The sequence below is a fragment of the Pinus tabuliformis genome, chromosome 7, assembly GCF_031772625.1.
Source record: "Pinus tabuliformis cultivar Carrire ecotype Pingquan chromosome 7, CPIR1, whole genome shotgun sequence".
NCBI classification, from domain to species: Eukaryota; Viridiplantae; Streptophyta; class Pinopsida; order Pinales; family Pinaceae; genus Pinus; species Pinus tabuliformis.
In genome coordinates, this window is record NC_142293.1 from 1,026,066,863 (window position 1) to 1,026,084,208 (window position 17,346).

A 17,346-nucleotide genomic window follows, 5' to 3' on the forward strand; every position below is an offset into this window, starting at 1 on the left:
AGACGTTGTTACGACACTAACAACTGGAGTTGAATGCGCTACACAAATAGTTGGATTTGTCGGAACTGAAGTAACCGGTGTAGAGGAGACATGTGAAACAAAAGCTCCCGTGGTGGGAGTGATATGGGGATCCCACATGGTCGAAGCAGGGATCCTGACACTTACTCTATCCCTCAATGATTGATAGCGTGGGGGGAGTGGAGAAGTAGCTGGGATGGGAGTGTCGATATTCGACAAAACAGGTGTCTCACTCACTCTAGGAGATGTCTCATCCATGTGAGAGGTAGACATTGGAGACGAAACACCAGGGGGGGTAAACGGAATATCGTCCTCGTCAGGCTCCCAGATCGGGTTCCAATGAATTTCGTAACCTTCGTCGTCCGGAGCGCGAGAGTTGATCGGTTGGATACTCGGGATAACAGGAAGAGTATCACTTACAACCAGTACCTCAGGAGCAACGGAAGATGGAGACCCTTCATCACTTGGAACGGGAGTCGACGGTTCAACCAGGATGACAAACTTCAAACAAGACCTAAGGGAATCTAACGATAAAGGACCCTACTCAAAATAATGCACACAATATCTAACCAGGTAATGTTTATCGTGGCCAAATAAATTTTAAGATGCAAGGACACAACTTGACCTTTTTGTGTTTTTAGAGTCGAGAAAAGGACAAAAAGGTGACTCTAGTCGCCTTCGAATGTTTTGTGAGCCCGAAGTGACAAACTGCTCAAGTGAGCCTTTTCTTTTAAGGAGTCCGAAAAGGATCAAAAGTGACTAATCTAGAGAGACCAGGCAAAGGGTTTACCAAACAAATCCGTAAAACTGCATATACACCTTGGCAGTCATATGAAAACCAAGGACTTCCCGTATGGCAGTAAATCTTCCCGAATGCTGTGTTCGGTGCGTTACGGCTTGTAATGCGGCAGACACGGCTTCCTGTGGATAAAGGATGATAACCTAGTGGGGTCTCCCCTTTATACGCGACGGTACGTGGGAGCTCAAATCCGTGTTAGACCACTATCGAGTCACAAAAGGAGGAATCACCCAACCGTAGTGTGAAACAATAGTGACTAGGTTTAACGACGCCGGAGCACGTCTATAGCCTAGACCTCTAATTAGTGAGCGTTATGTTCCAATGCATTTTTAAGTTCATTCAGTTCATTTTATGGTTGATCTTTAGTTAAGTTTCGATTTCCAGGTCCTACCGTACGTAATCTTTCACAATTCCCTAAATGCAAGCTATATGCCAAAGAATATCATTTCGTTCGATGAATACTAACTACGAGAGAGTTGAGAATTTTTCAAACAAAATGACCAAAATCAAGAAAAAACTCTAATGCAGCTAATGACAAACAAGCGAAACTTTTCTTTGTTTTAAATCACTTAATCAATGAAAAGCTTCTAATTTCAATTAACTAATGCAACGCAAAATAGATTATTCGTTTTTCTTTTCCAATGGCAAAGTGCACTAAACAAATTTTAAGAGATAGCAACACCGAGAAAAAGATCAATTTCACTCAATGAGAACACAATCAAATCCCTAATGTTCTCAATCAAATCCCTAAAACACTAAAACAGTCCTTCAAACCAAGAAGGAAACACAAAGACTTCTATGAGCTATGTGATCTAAGCCCAAACGAAGCCAAGTGAAAACCAAGCGAAGAAGAAACAAATCACTTGAAAAAAGCTTTAACAACTACCGAGCAGATGCAAAAGGTAATCACAAAGTCGACTGGACAATCAAAGAACCCAAGACTCCTACGAAAGGCTCGATGCACCAAGCCACTAGATGCCCTAGGGCTAAAAAGTGTAATCGATAGAAAAAGGCAAACACCCGAAGGATGAAGGTCTAAAACCAGTCAAACCAGGATCAAACACACTCCAGTAATTGAAAAAGACACAACAAGACACAAAATCCAAGCTTAGAGGGCTTAAGGACAAGCAAACTGAAAAGTTGACAGGCCTGGCGCGACTGTCAGGCTGCAACTCGCGCTTTTATAGGATTGGCGCCGGTTGTTTTTGAGCAACTTGCACCAATTGGCACGACTGTAAGGCTAAAAAGCGCATTAATCAAGTTGGCTAAGTCAAAAACAAAAGCACGCGACTCAGGGCTTGAAGACAGTATCTAGGCAAACCAGGAAGCAAGAAATAGCAAGCAATCCAACCCAAAAAGCTATCTAAGCAATCAAAGCAAAAAAAAACCAAAGAGACAAGACAAACTCCAAGTTGTTTAGTCCGTAAACCAAACCGGAGATTGACTGAAGTGGCGTTGATCTACTTCGCTAATGCAAAGCAATAACGTTTCAAAGGCTACCTGGCCGTACTTCAGGCTCCGTCTAAAGTTTACAAATCAAACAACAAGATCTCCCTAGTGGAGTCGCCAAATTGTTGTGGAGGTAAATCCTCTCTGCGGACAGAGACGATCCCTACTAGCCCAATCCGGGTCTAGCAACAATCACACAATGCTATCACGCAAGTTCCTAATTGCAAATACAAAGTAGATGGTGAGAACCTACTTGGATTCCAATGCTAGTGTTCGTAGAAGAGGTGTCGCCCTCGTTCCTTTGCCTTGGCCGGTCACGATCCCCACGATCTCCGTGATTGGACACCTGCACATGCAAAAAACAACACGAAAACAAGCATAAAATCTAGTAGATGCAATTATATATCAGTCAGAAAAGATATAACTCAACATTAAACATGAGACAATGAGAGTGGAACCATAATGATAGTCATCTATTATTAATAAGTAACAAAGAAGAATACAACCATTGTTCTGACGTCAAATCCTCCTTTGGCTGGGTGATCAGCTACACAAGTCTTGCAAAGCTTGTTGGGATGAGGAACAATCCTCTCTCTCTTTGGGTGACAAGAATCTCCTTAGATTTGGCCTTATGGGTACAAAGAAGGCTCTTGCAGCTTCAAACTCTCTATCACTATGCTGGGACTAGAACTGTAACTAGCTTGCTCAAGGCATAGAGGCGAGCGTTTATAGATAGAGAAAGAAGAGATAGGATCAACCACATTATTCATGGGATTGTCTTTATCACTTGGAAACTTCCATGAAAGGTGGCAAACCACTTTCCCTTCTATGGAGATTCAAAGCCAAACCATCCTAGCTCAACATAGATTCAGTTGATGAATGGGTTGAAGAGAGCCTTCAGGAGTTTGGTGGTTGAAAACTTTACTCAATTCGCTTGGCGCGAGTGCGACTCTGGGACAGAGCACCAATAGCGCGCCCTTTTTACAGGGTTTCCCTCATTGGCGCGGGAAGTGAACTGTGGACCCGCGCTAATGTAAAAAGAGTTGTTTTCATGGAGATTTTGCAGGAGATGTCTTCAGGGCAAATGAAGCTCATACTTCGAGGAACATGATGTAAGTGGTTTCAGGTCATGTCACTTCTCATAGGTCTCGGAATGAGTCCTCCAGTGTATGGGTGAGGGGTAAAAGGGACGGTGACAAACGGTGACAAATTGCTGTGTAACAAGCACCATCCATTTTCGGGGCTAGTTGATTCAGCAGGTGAGTTGTTACACACTCCTTAGCGGATTTCGACTTCCATGACCACCGTCATGCTGTATTAATCAACCAACACCCTTTGTGGGATCTAGGTTAGCGCGCAATTCGGCACCATAACTCGACTTTCGGTCCATCCCGCATCGCGAGTTCTGCTTACCAAAAATGGCCCACTTGGAGCTCTCGATTCCACGGCGTGGCTCAATGGAGCAACCACACCCTCTTACCTATTTAAAGTTTGAGAATAGGTCGAGGGCGTTATGCCCCCGATGCCTCTAATCATTTGCTTTACCCGATAAAACTCACGCATGAGCTCCAGCTATCCTGAGGGAAACTTCGGAGGAAACCATCTACTAGATGGTTCGATTAGTCTTTTGCCCCTATACCCAAGTCAGACGAACAATTTTCACATCAGTATCGCTACGAGCCTCCACCAGAGTTTCCTCTGGCTTCGCCCTACTCAGACATAGTTCACCATATTTCGGGTCCCAACAGGTGTGCTCGCACTCGAACCCTATGCATAAGCTCAAGGTTGGTCCACGATGCACCCCCCAGAGACGGGATCTCGCCCGTCAGCTTCCTTGCACCTCACAGGTTTTCAAACCCGCCAACTCGCACACATGTTAGACTCCTTGGTCCGTGTTTCAAGACGGGTCGAATGGAAAGCCCGCCAACCAACACCATGAGCGCGCAGGTGCACACGGCCCGCCACAAGGGCGCATGCTTCGTTCCTCGACCACCACAGCGGCAAACCGACAAGCAGTAATCCACCCGCGCTTGTGACGATGCAGCAGCTCGTGTTGGTTTGCACCTCAAGTCGAGCAGCGGACCAGCCTGAGCCGTTCCGCATCTGACCAAGACGCATCGACAGCCTCCATCTGCTTCCCTCCCGGCAATTTCAAGCACTCTTTAACTCTCTTTTCAAAGTCCTTTTCATCTTTCCCTCACGGTACTTGTTCACTATCGGTCTCTCGCCCGTATTTAGCCTTGGACGGAATTTACCACCCAATTAGGGCTGCATTCCCAAACAACCCGACTCGCCGACAATGCCTCGTGATACGACAGGGTCTCGGGCTGACAGGGCTGTCACCCTCTCAAGCACCCCCTTCCAAGGGACTTGGCCCAGGTCCGTCGCTAAGGACGCTTCTACAGACTACAATTCAGTCAGCACCACCGCCCGATTTTCATGCTGGGCTCTTCCTGGTTCGCTCGCTGCTATTAGGGGAATCCTTGTAAGTTTCTTTTCCTCCACTTAATTATATGCTTAAACTCAGCGGGTGTTCTCGCCTGAGCTGGAGAGAGCAAAGCAAGTTCAAGCGATGCCACACAAAGCTCACATCGGCTAACGCCGACTGCCCTCGACTGAGGCCTCGGGTGCAAATTGCGTTCAAAAACTCGATGATTCGTGGGATTCTGAAATTCACACTAAGTATCGCATTTTGCTACGTTCTTTATCATAACAAGAGTCGAGATATCCATTGCTGAGAGTCGTTTCCACGTGTATTACCGAAAAATCAGACACAAAACTGAATAGGGGCACCCCCAAAAAACAAATGTAAGGCCAAGGGGCAAAAGGAGGAAAAACGCAGGAGAGAAAGAGAAACAAAGGTGTCTAACCCCCTCACAGGGGGAGGCTCAAACAGAGTAAAATCTACCCCAGCCCCACACCCTCGCAAAAAGGGGGGAAATGCGTGGAACACCGATCGAGAAGGACTAGGGTGGCCACCCCGGGAGCTCGCACTGCTTTTAGCCCTTCCCCGACACTAGCCCACAATGATTCCCCCTTTTCTCCGTAGAGTTAGGGACCAAAAGGAAGAAAAGGGTAGAAAAGAAAGCACAAACAAGGCACAAGCCTCCGAAAACCCCGTGCCTTCGGAAAAAGGGGGGAACTGAAGGGGACGACGATCAAGAAGGACTAGGGTGGCCACCCCGCGAGCTCGCACTGCGTTTCGTCCTTCCGGAACACCAATCCACAACAATCCCACCTTTTCTCCGTAACGCTAGGGGCCACGAGGAAGAAGGGAAGAAAACGACAAGAGAGAAAGGGATATATCAACCGTGGCTACCGTCTCACAAGGGAAGGCTTCAAACAGAGAACAAGCTTCCCCAACCCCGTGCCTTCGCAAAAAGGGGGGAACTGTAGGGGACGACAATCGAGATGGACTAGGGTGGCCACCCTGGGAACTCGCACTGCTTTTCGTCCTTCCCGAACACCAATCCACAACAATCCCACCTTTGCTCCGTAAAGCTAGGGGCCGAAAGGAAGAAGGGAAGAAAACAACATTAAAGAAAGAGAGATATCAAACGCGTCCATCGGCTCACAGGGGGAGGCTCAAACAGAGAACAAGCTTCCCCACCCCCGTGCCTTCGCAAAAAGGGGGGGAACTGCTGGGGACGGTGATCAAGAAGGACTAGGGTGGCCACCCTCGGAACTCACTCTGCTTTTCGTCCTTCCTGAACACCAATCCACAACAATCCCACCTTTTCTCCGTAAAGCCAAGGGGCCAAAAGCAAGAAGGGAAGAAAACAACAGGAAAGCAAGAGATATCAAACGTGGCTACCGGCTCACAAGGGGAGGCTCAAACAGAGAACAAGCTTCCCAAACCTCGCACCCTCGGAAAAAGGGGGGAACTGCAGGGGACGGCGATCGAGAAGGACTGGGGTGGCCACCCTGGGAACTCGCACTACTTTTCGTCCCTCCCGAAAACCAATCCACAACAATCCCACCTCTCCTCCGTAAAGCTAGGGGCACAAGGAAGAAGGGAAGAAAACAACACCAAAGAAACAAAGATCCCAAGAAAAGAGAGAAGCTCAACAGCACGCCGATTAGATGTCCGCTAACCAAAAAGAAATCAAACAAGGAACCCAATCAAAAAAACATCCCACCTCTTCACACCCTCCCACACGCATCCAGCACAACACCCTTTCCTGCTTTACAACATATAACAAACAACCAAGCAAATAAATCACAACCTAAAACTGACCAATAGAAAAGTCAAGGGCCACGATGAGACCAGTGTCTGGAGCACGTCACTGAGAGGCACACAGCCCCCCAACCCAGTAGCACAAGGCTTCAAATGACAAATAGACCGCCGCCAATAACACAAACCCACCCCGCTCTTGCACCCCTCCGTGTACAAAACACCCAACAACCTTTCCAGCGAGAGAGTCAACGGGGGTCAAATAATCAAACTCCAAAGAGGAGTTGTCACGGGCTGACACTCAACGCTGGAGAAAGCCGCGGGCCACAAATATATCGATGGTGCAAGGCCACTAGAGAGAGGGACCTTCGCAAAGCGCACACCATGAAACAAAGAAATGATGCAAGTCCCACAAAAAACCCACAATCCAAAGGAAGGAACAAAGACACAACCCTCTACTTCTTTTTCCCTCAGAAGGGGAGTGCGTCACGAGAGGATGAGGAATTCCCTCGACGGCAAAGGCACGAGATAAGATTGCCACCCTCATGCCTGTCGGTGGGGAAAATTGCGATCTCGATGGAGCTTAGACCGAGGGATGGGTTTTTCATTACCTCGACACCCAACCCTTCTGCGAGGGCATGTCGAGGAACAGTCAAGAGGGACTAGGGTGGCCAGCCCAACGAGTTGAACCACTCTTCATCCATCCCATACTTGACCACACCCCGAAAATCTCGCCTCACAGAAGGTTTGAGATAACAGGCGCGCGTGCAACCACTCCCTCGACCCAACCACCAGCGAAAAAGCTCACCCAAGCAACACATCAACCGACGCCGCCTTTTCGGGAGAACAAAATATGGAAGCTTGCACCCTTGGCCCATGCCTTCCAACGAACAAAAGACCGAGCACCGCCGCTACGAATGAGTCCAAATTTATCCATCGTATTTACCAAGCACCTCAATTCTACAGCAACCATGCCCGGTTGAACAAATCATCAGAAGGGCTCCCAAGAAACAAGCTTCCGGATCCCCTGCAGAAACACATTGGGGGGAAGAAAAAAAAAGGATGGATGGGACAAGCACAAGCATGGCTTGCAAGCACACACGAAAAAACAAGCGTATTTAACTCGAGACAAGCAACCAAAAATGTTCCCTCCAAACACCAAACCCGCTTCCCTAGAGACGCACTACAAAGTCCCAAATTGCAATCAAAACCCAAGCAACCCGAACCAAAAAAGAAAACCCCTACTATCAATGATCCTACCGTAGGTTCACCTACGATAACCTTGTTACGACTTCTCCTTCCTCTAAATGATAAGGTTCAATGAACTTCTCACGACGTTGATGGCAGTGAACCACCATCGTCGACTCAATCCGAACACTTCACCGGATCATTCAATCGGTAGGAGCGATGAGCGTTGTGTACAAAGGGCAGGGACGTAGTCAACACGAGTTGATGACACGCGCTTACTAGGAATTCCTCGTTGAAGACCAATAATTGCAGTGGTCTATCCCCATCACGATGCAATTTGAGAATATTTCCCGATCCTCTCGAACCAGGAATAAAAACTCGTTGGCTGCATTAGTGTAGCGTGTGTGCCGCCCAGAACATCTAAGGGCATCACAGACCTATTATTGCCTCAAACTCCCATGGCATAAATGACCATAGTCCCTCTAAGAAGCTGGCCGTGAAGGGGAACCTCCGCGTAGCTAGTTAGCTGGCTGAGGTCTCGTTCGTTATCAGAATTAACCAGACAAATCGCTCCACCAACTAAGAACGGCCATGCACCACCACCCATAGAATCAAGAAAGAGATCTCAATCTGTCAATCCTTACTATGTCTGGACCTGGCAAGTTTCCCCGTGTTGAGTCAAATTAAGCTGTAGGCTCCACTCCTGGTGTGCCCTTCCGTCAATTCCTTTAAGTTTCAGCGTTGTGACCATACTCCTCCCAGAACCCAAACACTCTAATTTCTCAGAAGGTGATGGCAGAGTCCTTAGAGCAACATCAGCCGATTCCTGGTCGGCATCGTTTATGGTTGAGACTAGGATGGTATCTGATTGTCTTCGAGCCCCCAAATTTCGTTCTTGATTAATGAAAACATCCTTGGAAAATGCTTTCGCAGTGGTCTGTCTTTCATAAATCCAAGAATTTCACCTCTGACAATGAAATATGAATGCCCTCGACAATCCCTATTAATCATTACTCTAGTCCCGAAGGCCAACACAATAGGACCAGACTCCTATCATGTTATTCCATGCTAATGTATTCAGAGCATAAGCTTGCTTTGAGCACTCTAATTTTTTCAAAGTAACAGCACCGGAACCGCGACCCAGCCAATTAAGGCCAGGAGCACGCCGCCAACAAAAGGGACGGAAGGGCAGGTGCACACCGAGTAGGCGGACCGACCCTTACGACCCAAGATCCAACTACGAGCTTTTTAACTACAACAACTTAAATATACGCTATTGGAGCTGGAATTACCGCGGCTGCTGGCACTAGAATTTCCCTCCAATGGATCCTCGTTAAGGGATTTAGATTGTACTCATTCCAATTACCAGACTCGATGAGCCCAGTATTGTTATTTATTCTCACTACCTCCCCATGTCAGGATTGGGTAATTTGCGCGCCTGCTGCCTTCCTTGGATGTGGTAGCTGTTTCTCAGGCTCCCTCTCCGGAATCGAACCCTAATTCTCTGTCACCTGTCACCACCATGGTAGGCCTCTATCCTACCATCGAAAGTTGATAGGGCAGGAATTTGAATGTAGCATCTTCCAGCACAAGGGCTGTGTGATCTGTCGAGTTATCATGATTCACTGGAGAAGCGGACAAGCCCGCGCCGACCTTTTATCTAAAAAATGCATCCCTTCCAAAGAGTCGGGACTTGGTGCACATATTAGCTCTAGAATTACTACGGTTATCCGAGTAGTATGGTACCATCAAAAAAACTATAACTGATTTAATGAGCCATCCGCAGTTTCACAGTCTGAATTAGTTCATACTTAGACATGCATGGCTTAATCTTTGAGACAAGCATATGACTACTGGCAGGATCAACCAGGTAGCACCCTCCCACTTCAAAGGGCATTCCGGGCACTCTCTTATCGAGAGCCAGCCTGAACACCCATCAAGTCAAAGAGACGTCAAAATATCATGTAAAACTTTTATGCCTTGCACCTCTTGCATCCCAAGAAGGAAGCACACGCAACATGCCAAGGACATGGCGAACAAATGGGCAGACCTGTCGAGCCACAACGCACCAAGGCCAATCCAGAGTTTGCAGCCATGGCCCAACCAACAAGAAAACAAGTGATCACTCACCGACTCCCTTAGAAATGCCTCCAAAGGCCTCCACGCCCCGCACCGAGGGCACCTAGCAGTACACCCGGACAGCAGCAATGATGGACCTCGATCACCCCATCGCCTGCGGCAGCCTCTATGCAAAGGAAACAAATGGAGAACGACCAACCACGCAACCTCTATATTACAAATGAACCACAACCCTCCCTGCCCCCGCACCAAGGCCATCTAGGAATCCACCCAAACAGCAGCAACAATGGACCTCGATCTCCCGACCGCCAGCGGCAGCCTCGATGCGAAGGAAAAGGAAGGAAATAAAAAGAGGATGACCAACCACACAAATCCTATCATAGAGAGGCCATACAAACCTCCCCGCCCCACACTGATGCCACCTAGGAGTCCACCCAGACAGCAGCAACAGTGGACCTTGATCGGATGATCGCATGTGGCAGCCTCGACACAAAGGCAAGGGAAGGAAATCATACAAGACAAACCGAGCCCGCAACCTCCCTTAGAAATTCCCCCCAACCCACCCCTCCCCTCCCCGCACTGGGGCCACATAGGAGTCCACCCGGATAGTAGCAACGATGGACCTCGATCGCATGATCGCCTATGGCAGCCTCAATGCAGAGAGGAAATGGAAGGAGATAAAAAAAGACCAACCGAGCCCACAACCTCTCTCCGAAATACCCCCCCGACCCTCCATGCCACGCACTGAGGCCACCTAGGAGTCCACCCGTGATAGCAACAATGATGGACCTCGATCACTTGACCGCCTGCGGAAACCACAATGCGAAGGCGAAGGAAGGAAGTAAATGCAAATCAAGAGGGTCACTACACAATACAGGAACACATATCCGAACAGGAGGAGGAGGGATTGGGTAGCTCCGCACCGCACACACCCTACATACAGGCAACCTAGGGGATTTCCCACAGCTTTACCGACTGGACGATGAATAATTTTCCCCTACAGCCACCTCCATGCAAAGGAGGGAGGTCGAAGCGTTCCACCTCGAAATCCTTCTTCCAGATAGCCCCCACCATTGATGACTATGTAAGCCTCCTCCCCATTGGACCACGAGTGCATACACAATTGAAACAACAAGTGCCCCCTAACCCTCCCTACAAAGAGGCCACCTAGGAGTCCACCCGGACAGTAGCAACGATGGACCTCGATCGCATGATCTCCTGCGGCAGCCTCAATGCAAAGGAAATGGAAGGAAACAAAACAACAAGGCCAACCGAGCCCACAACCTCTCTTTGAAATGACCCCCGACCCTCCACGCCACGCACCGAGACCACCTAGGAGTCCACCTGCGCTAGCACAAATAGTGGACCTCGATCACTTGGCCGCCTGTGGCAACCACGATGCGAAGGCAAAGGAAGGAAGTAAATGCAAATCAAGAGGGTCGCTACACAATACAAGAACACATGGCCGAATAGGAGGAGGGATCAGGTAGCTCCGCACCCCACACACCTTACGTACAAGCAACCTAGATGATTTCCCATAGCTTTCCAGCTGAGCCCACAACCTCTCTTTGAAATGCCCCCCGACCCTCCACGCCACGCACCAAGGCCACCTAGGAGTCCACCCGCGACAGTAGAAATGGCGAACCTTGATCACTTGACCGCCTGCGGCAACCACGATGCGAACGAAAAGGAATGAAATAAATGCAAATCAAGAGGCTCGCTACGCAATACAAGAACATATCCAGATAGGAGGAGGGATCCGGCAGCCCCGCACCCCCCGCACCCTACGTACAGGAAACCTAGGAGATTTCCCACAGCTTTACTGACTTGACGATGAATACGTTTACCCTATGGCCACCTCCACACAAAGGAGGAAGGTCGAAGCGTTCCCCCTCGAAATCCTTCTTCCAAATAACCCCCACCATCGACATAGTAAGCCTCCTCCCCATTAGACCAGGAGCGCATACACAATTCAAACAAAAAATGCCCATAGACATTGTGACTTAACATTTCTAGCCACAAAAGCCTACCACGCACGCAAGATGCAAGGGAAAAGTCGACCCCTTGATCAAACATATGGGCCAACACATCTATCAAAACCTTAGAGCCAACGCAACCATGAACGATGTGCACTTTGAAAGGAATGCCAACCCTTGACTTTACAATAAGTAGAACAACACCTCACGTCGCCCGACTGAAAAAGCAAGCAAGAGGGAGGGTAGGTGGTTTACAACCAAAACCCTTCCACTTCCCTCTTAGGTGTATGCATCTCAACCGACAATGCCAACACAGAAATAGTACAAGCACAAGACACCGACACCATAAACAACCGAACAATGAAGAGGCTAACCATCACAAGAAGCCACACCACAACAACCCATACAACTCCCAAAACTTGGAGTAGAAGGGCAATTGTTCACATATGCCTCCCGGGACAAGCATGGACAACATTACCGCCCATGCACTACAGAGTGGGTATGGAGAGAATATTAAAATCGGACGCCCTACAAACAACCCAAGGCCATTCTTGAGGGAAACCCGAAAAACTAACTCAATTACCAACCCACCTTTCACACGAAAAGAAAAACCCTCCACACCAAATAGGGAGGAGGTGAACAATATAACGAGGAGCCAATTTCAATGGAGCCACAAATGGCTGCCCAGCCCAATCAAAATTCTCTATTCTCAACGACGGAGTTTTGGGGCTTCCATCTGGGACCGCAACAACGAAGGCCCAAAGGAGCACCGAGAAAACTTTCAACATTATTATTGTTGGGATGGGAAAGAGGGACGAGGATGAGCATGGCCCACATTACCGCTCATGTGCTACCGAGCGGGGATGGAGAGAAGATGAAAATCGGCCACCCTACAAATGACCCAAGGCCATCGTTCAGGCAAACCCGACAAAGCAACTCGATTACCAACCCACCTTTCACACGGAAAGAAAACCTGTCCCCGGTATCTTCTGGAGGGGCACGAGGGGGACCAGGGCGAGCCAAGGAGCCACACCACAACAACCCATACAGCGTTGAGAACTTACAGAGTAGAAGGGGAATTGTTCACGTATGCCTTCCGGGACGAGCATGGCCAACATTACCACTCATGCGCTACCGGGTGGGGATGGAGATATGATGAAAATCGGCCACTCGACAAATGACCCAAGGCCATCATTCAAGCAAACGCGAAAACACAACTCAATTACCAACCCACCTTTCACACGAAAACAAAACCTGTCGCTGGTATCATCTAGAGGGGAGCGAGGGGGACCAGGACGAGCAAGGGAGCCACACCACAACAGCCCATACAGCTTCGAGGACTTGGAAAGCAGAAGGGGAATTATTCACATATGCCTCCCAAGACGAGCATGGCCAACATTACCGCTCATGCGCTACCGAGTGGGGATGGAGAGAAGATGAAAATTGGCAACCCTACAAATGACCCAAGGTCATCATTCAGGCAAACGCAAAAACACAACTCGATTACCAACCCACCTTTCACACGGAAACAAAACCTATCGCTCCGATCATCTGGAATTTGCATGGGCCCCCGCATGACCGAAACGAAGCGAAAAGGGAGAGCCGGGAAAACAAGCAGCATGAAAATGAACAAAGCCAACCTCGGGTCACAACTTAGCATTTTTGATACGGGCTCGTTGGCCCGTGCACGCCCTCGCCCGAAAGAATTTACATGGGTGCCCTCACAACCGAAACGAAGCGACAAGGGAGAGCCGGGCACACGAGCTGCACGACCGAGCACAAAGCCAACCTCGGGTCACAACTAGCATTTTCGATACGGGCTCGTTCGCCCGGGCACGCCCTCGCCCGAACGAGTTCACACGGACGCCCTCAAATGACCCACCCGAACGATTTTGCATGGGCACCCGAACGACCGAAACGAAGTGACAAGGGAGAGCTGGGAAAACGAGCTACACGAATGTGCACAAAGCCAACATCGGGTCACAACTTAGCATTTTTGATACAGGCTCGTTTGCCTGGGCGCGCCCTCGCCCGAACGACCCGCACGAACGAGTTCAAACGGACACCCTCAGATGACCCGCCCGAACGACCGAAACGAAGCGACAAGGGAGAGCCGGGAAAACGAGCTGTATGAACGTGCACAAAGCCAACCTCGGGTCACAACTTAGCATTTTTGATATGGGCTCATTCACCCGGGCGTGTCCTCGCCTGAATGAGTTCACACGGACGCCCTCAAACGACCCATTGAACGATTTTGCATGGGCGCCCGAACGACCGAAACGAACCGACAAGGGAGAGCCAGGCAAACGAGCTACACGAACCTGCACAAAGCCAACCTTGGGTCACAACTTAGCATTTTTTATACGGGCTCGTTTGCCTGGGTGCACCCTCGCCCGAACGACGCACCCGAACGAGTTCACATGGGCGCCCTCAAACGACCCGCCCAAACGACCAAAATGAACCGACAAGGGAGAGCCGGGCAAATGAGCTGCATGAACGTGCACAAAGCCAACCTCTAGTCACAACTTAGCATTTTTGATACGGGCTCGTTCGCCCTGGCGTGCCCTCGCCTGAATGACTCGCCCGAACGGGTTCACACGAGTGCCCTCAAATGACCCACTCGAACGATTTTGCATGGGCGCCCGAATGAACGAAACGAAGCGACAAGGGAGAGTCGGGAAAACGAGTTACACGAATGTGCACAAAGCCAACCTTGGGTCACAACTTAGCATTTTTGATATGGGCTAGTTCGCCCGGGTGCGCACTCGCCGGAACGACCCACCCGAACGAGTTCACACGGGCGCCCTCAGACGACCTGCCCGAATGACCGAAACGAACGGACAAGGGAGAGTCGGGCAAACGAGCTGCACAAACATGCACAAAGCCAACCTCGGGTCACAACTTAGCATTTTTGGTACGGGCTCGTTCGCTCGGGCGCGCCCTCACCTGAATGACCCACTGGAACGAGTTGACACGGGCGCCCTCAAACGACCCGCCCGAACGACCGAAACGAACCGACAAGGGAGAGCCGGGCAACTGAGCTGCACGAATTTGCACAAATCCAACCTCGGGATACAACTTAGAATTTTTGATACGGGCTCGTTCGCCCGGGCGCACCCTCGCCCGAACAACCCGCCCGAACGAGTTCACACGGGCACCCTCAAACGACCCGCCCGAACAACCGAAACGAACCAACAAGGGAGAGCCAGGAAAACGAGCTGCACGAACGTGCACAAAGCCAACCTCAGGTCACAACTTTGAATTTTTGATACGGGCTCGTTCGCCCGGGAGCGACCTCGCCCGAACGACCCGCCCGAACGAGTTCACACGGGTGCCCTCAAACGACCCGCCCAAACGACATGCTCGAACGAGTTCACACGGGTGCCCTCAAAAGACCCGCCCGAACGACCCGCCAGAACGAGTTCACACGGGCGCCCTCAAACGACTCGCCTGAATGACCGAAACGAAGCAACAAGGGAGAGCTCGGCAAACAAGCTGGACGAACGTGCACAAAGCCAACCTCGGGTCACAACTTAGCATTTTTGATACGGGCTCGTTTGCTCGGGCGCGCCCTCGCCTGAACGACCCACCTGAACGAGTTCACATGGGCGCTCTCAAACGACCCACCCGAACGAGTTCACACGGGCGCCCTCAAATGACCCGCCCGAATGACCGAAACGAAGCAACAAGGGAGAGTCCGACAAACGAGCTGAACGAACGTGCACAAAGCCAACCTCAGGTCACAACTTAGAATTTTTGATACGGGCTCATTTGCCTGGGCACGCCCTCGCCCGACGACCCGCCCGAACGAGTTCACACGGGTGCCCTCAAACGACCCGCGCGAACAAGTTCACACGGGCGCTCTCAAATGACCAGCCTGAACGAGTTCACACGGGCGCCCTCAAACGACATGCCCGATCGACAGAAACGAAGCAACAAGGGAGAGCCTGGAAAACGAGCTGAACGAACATGTACAAAGCCAACCTCGGGTCACAACTTAGCATTTTTGATATGGGCTCGTTCGCCTGGGCGCGCCCTCGCCCGAACGACCCACCCGAATGAGTTCACATGGGCGCCCTCAAACGACCCGCTGGAACAACCGAAACGAACCGAAAAGGGAGATCCGGGCAAACGAGCTGCACGAATGTGCACAAAGGTAACCTCAGGTCACAACTTAGCATTTTTGATATGGGCTCGTTCTCCTAGGAGCGCCCTCGCCTAAACGACCCACCCGAACGAGTTCACACGAGCGTCCTCAAACAACCCGCCCAAACGACCCGCCTGAACGAGTTCGCACGGGCGCCCTCAAACGACCCACCCTAACGAGTTCACACCGGCGCCATCAAACGACCCGCCCGAATGAGTTCACACGGGCGCCCTCAAACGCCCCGCCCGAACGAGTTCACAAGGGCACCCTCAAATGACCCACCCGAACGACCGAAACGAAGCAACAAGGGAGAGCCTGGTAAACAAGTTGAACGAACGTGCACAAAGCCAACCTCGGGTCACAACTTAGCATTTTTTATACGGGCTCGTTTGCCCGGGCGCACCCTCACCCGAACGACCCCCTCGAATGAGTTTACACGGGCACCCTCAAATGACCCGCCCGAACGACCGAAACGAACCAACAAGGGAGAGCTGGGCAAACGAGGTGCACGAACATGCACAAAGCCAACCTCAGGTCACAACTTAGCATTTTTAGTACGGGTTCATTCGCCCGGGTGTGCCCTTGCCCGAACAACCCACCCGAATGCGTTAACACTAGCGCCCACAAATGACCCGCCCGAACGACCGAAACGAACTGACAAGGGCGAGCCGGGCAAACGAGCTGCACGAACATGCACAAAGCCAACCTCAGGTCACAACTTAGCATTTTTGATACGGGCTCATTCACCCGGGCACTCCCTCGCCCGAACGACCCGCCTGGACGAGTTCACATGGGCGCCCTCAAACGACCGAAACGAACTGACAAGGGAGAGCCGGGCAAACAAGCTACAAGAACGTGCACAAAGCCAACCTCGGGTCACAACTTCGCATTTTAGATATGGTCTCATTCGCTCGGGCGCGCCCTCGCCTGAACGAGTTCACACGAGCGCCCTCAAATGACCCGCCTGAACGACCCGCCCGAACGAGTTCACACGGGCGCCCTCAAACGACCCGCCCGAACGAGTTCACACGAGCGCCCTCAAATGACCCGCCCGAATGAGTTCACACGGGCGCCCTCAAACGACCCGCCCGAACGACCGAAACGTACTGACAAGGGAGAGCCGGGCAAACGAGCTGCCAAAATGTGCACAAAGCCAGCCTTGGGTCACAACTTAGCATTTTTGCTACGAGCTCGTTTGCTCGGGCGCGCCCTCGCCCAAACGACCCACCCGAACGAGTTCACATGGGCTCCCTCAAACGACCTGCCTGAATGACCCACCCGAACGAGTTTACACGGGTGCCCTCAAATGACCCGCCCAAACGACCCGCTCGAACGAGTTCACACGGGCGCCCTCAAACGACCCGCCCGAACGTCCGAAACGAGCCGACAAGGGAGAGCCGGGCAAATGAGCTGCACGAACATGCATAAAGTCAACCTCGGGTCACAACTTAGCATTTTTTATACGGGCTCGTTCGCCCGAGCGCGCCCTCGTCCGAACGACCTGCCCGAACGAGTT

General features: G+C 50.8%; 2 non-coding genes and 1 pseudogene across 2 annotated transcripts; all 3 read right to left on the bottom strand.

Moving 5' to 3' along the window:
* Positions 1–3,372: 3,372 nt before the first annotated feature.
* On the bottom strand, positions 3,373–4,154 carry LOC149251184 (25S ribosomal RNA; annotated as a pseudogene; the record flags this gene model as incomplete).
* A 708-nt stretch (positions 4,155–4,862) lies between these two features.
* On the bottom strand, positions 4,863–5,009 carry LOC149251185 (5.8S ribosomal RNA). The gene has a single exon (XR_016267571.1). It is a non-coding gene; the product is annotated as a 5.8S ribosomal RNA (ribosomal RNA).
* Positions 5,010–7,688: 2,679 nt separating this feature from the next.
* Positions 7,689–9,501, bottom strand: LOC149251186 (18S ribosomal RNA). Its single transcript, XR_016267687.1, has one exon. It is a non-coding gene; the product is annotated as an 18S ribosomal RNA (ribosomal RNA).
* Between the last annotated feature and the right edge of the window lie 7,845 nt (positions 9,502–17,346).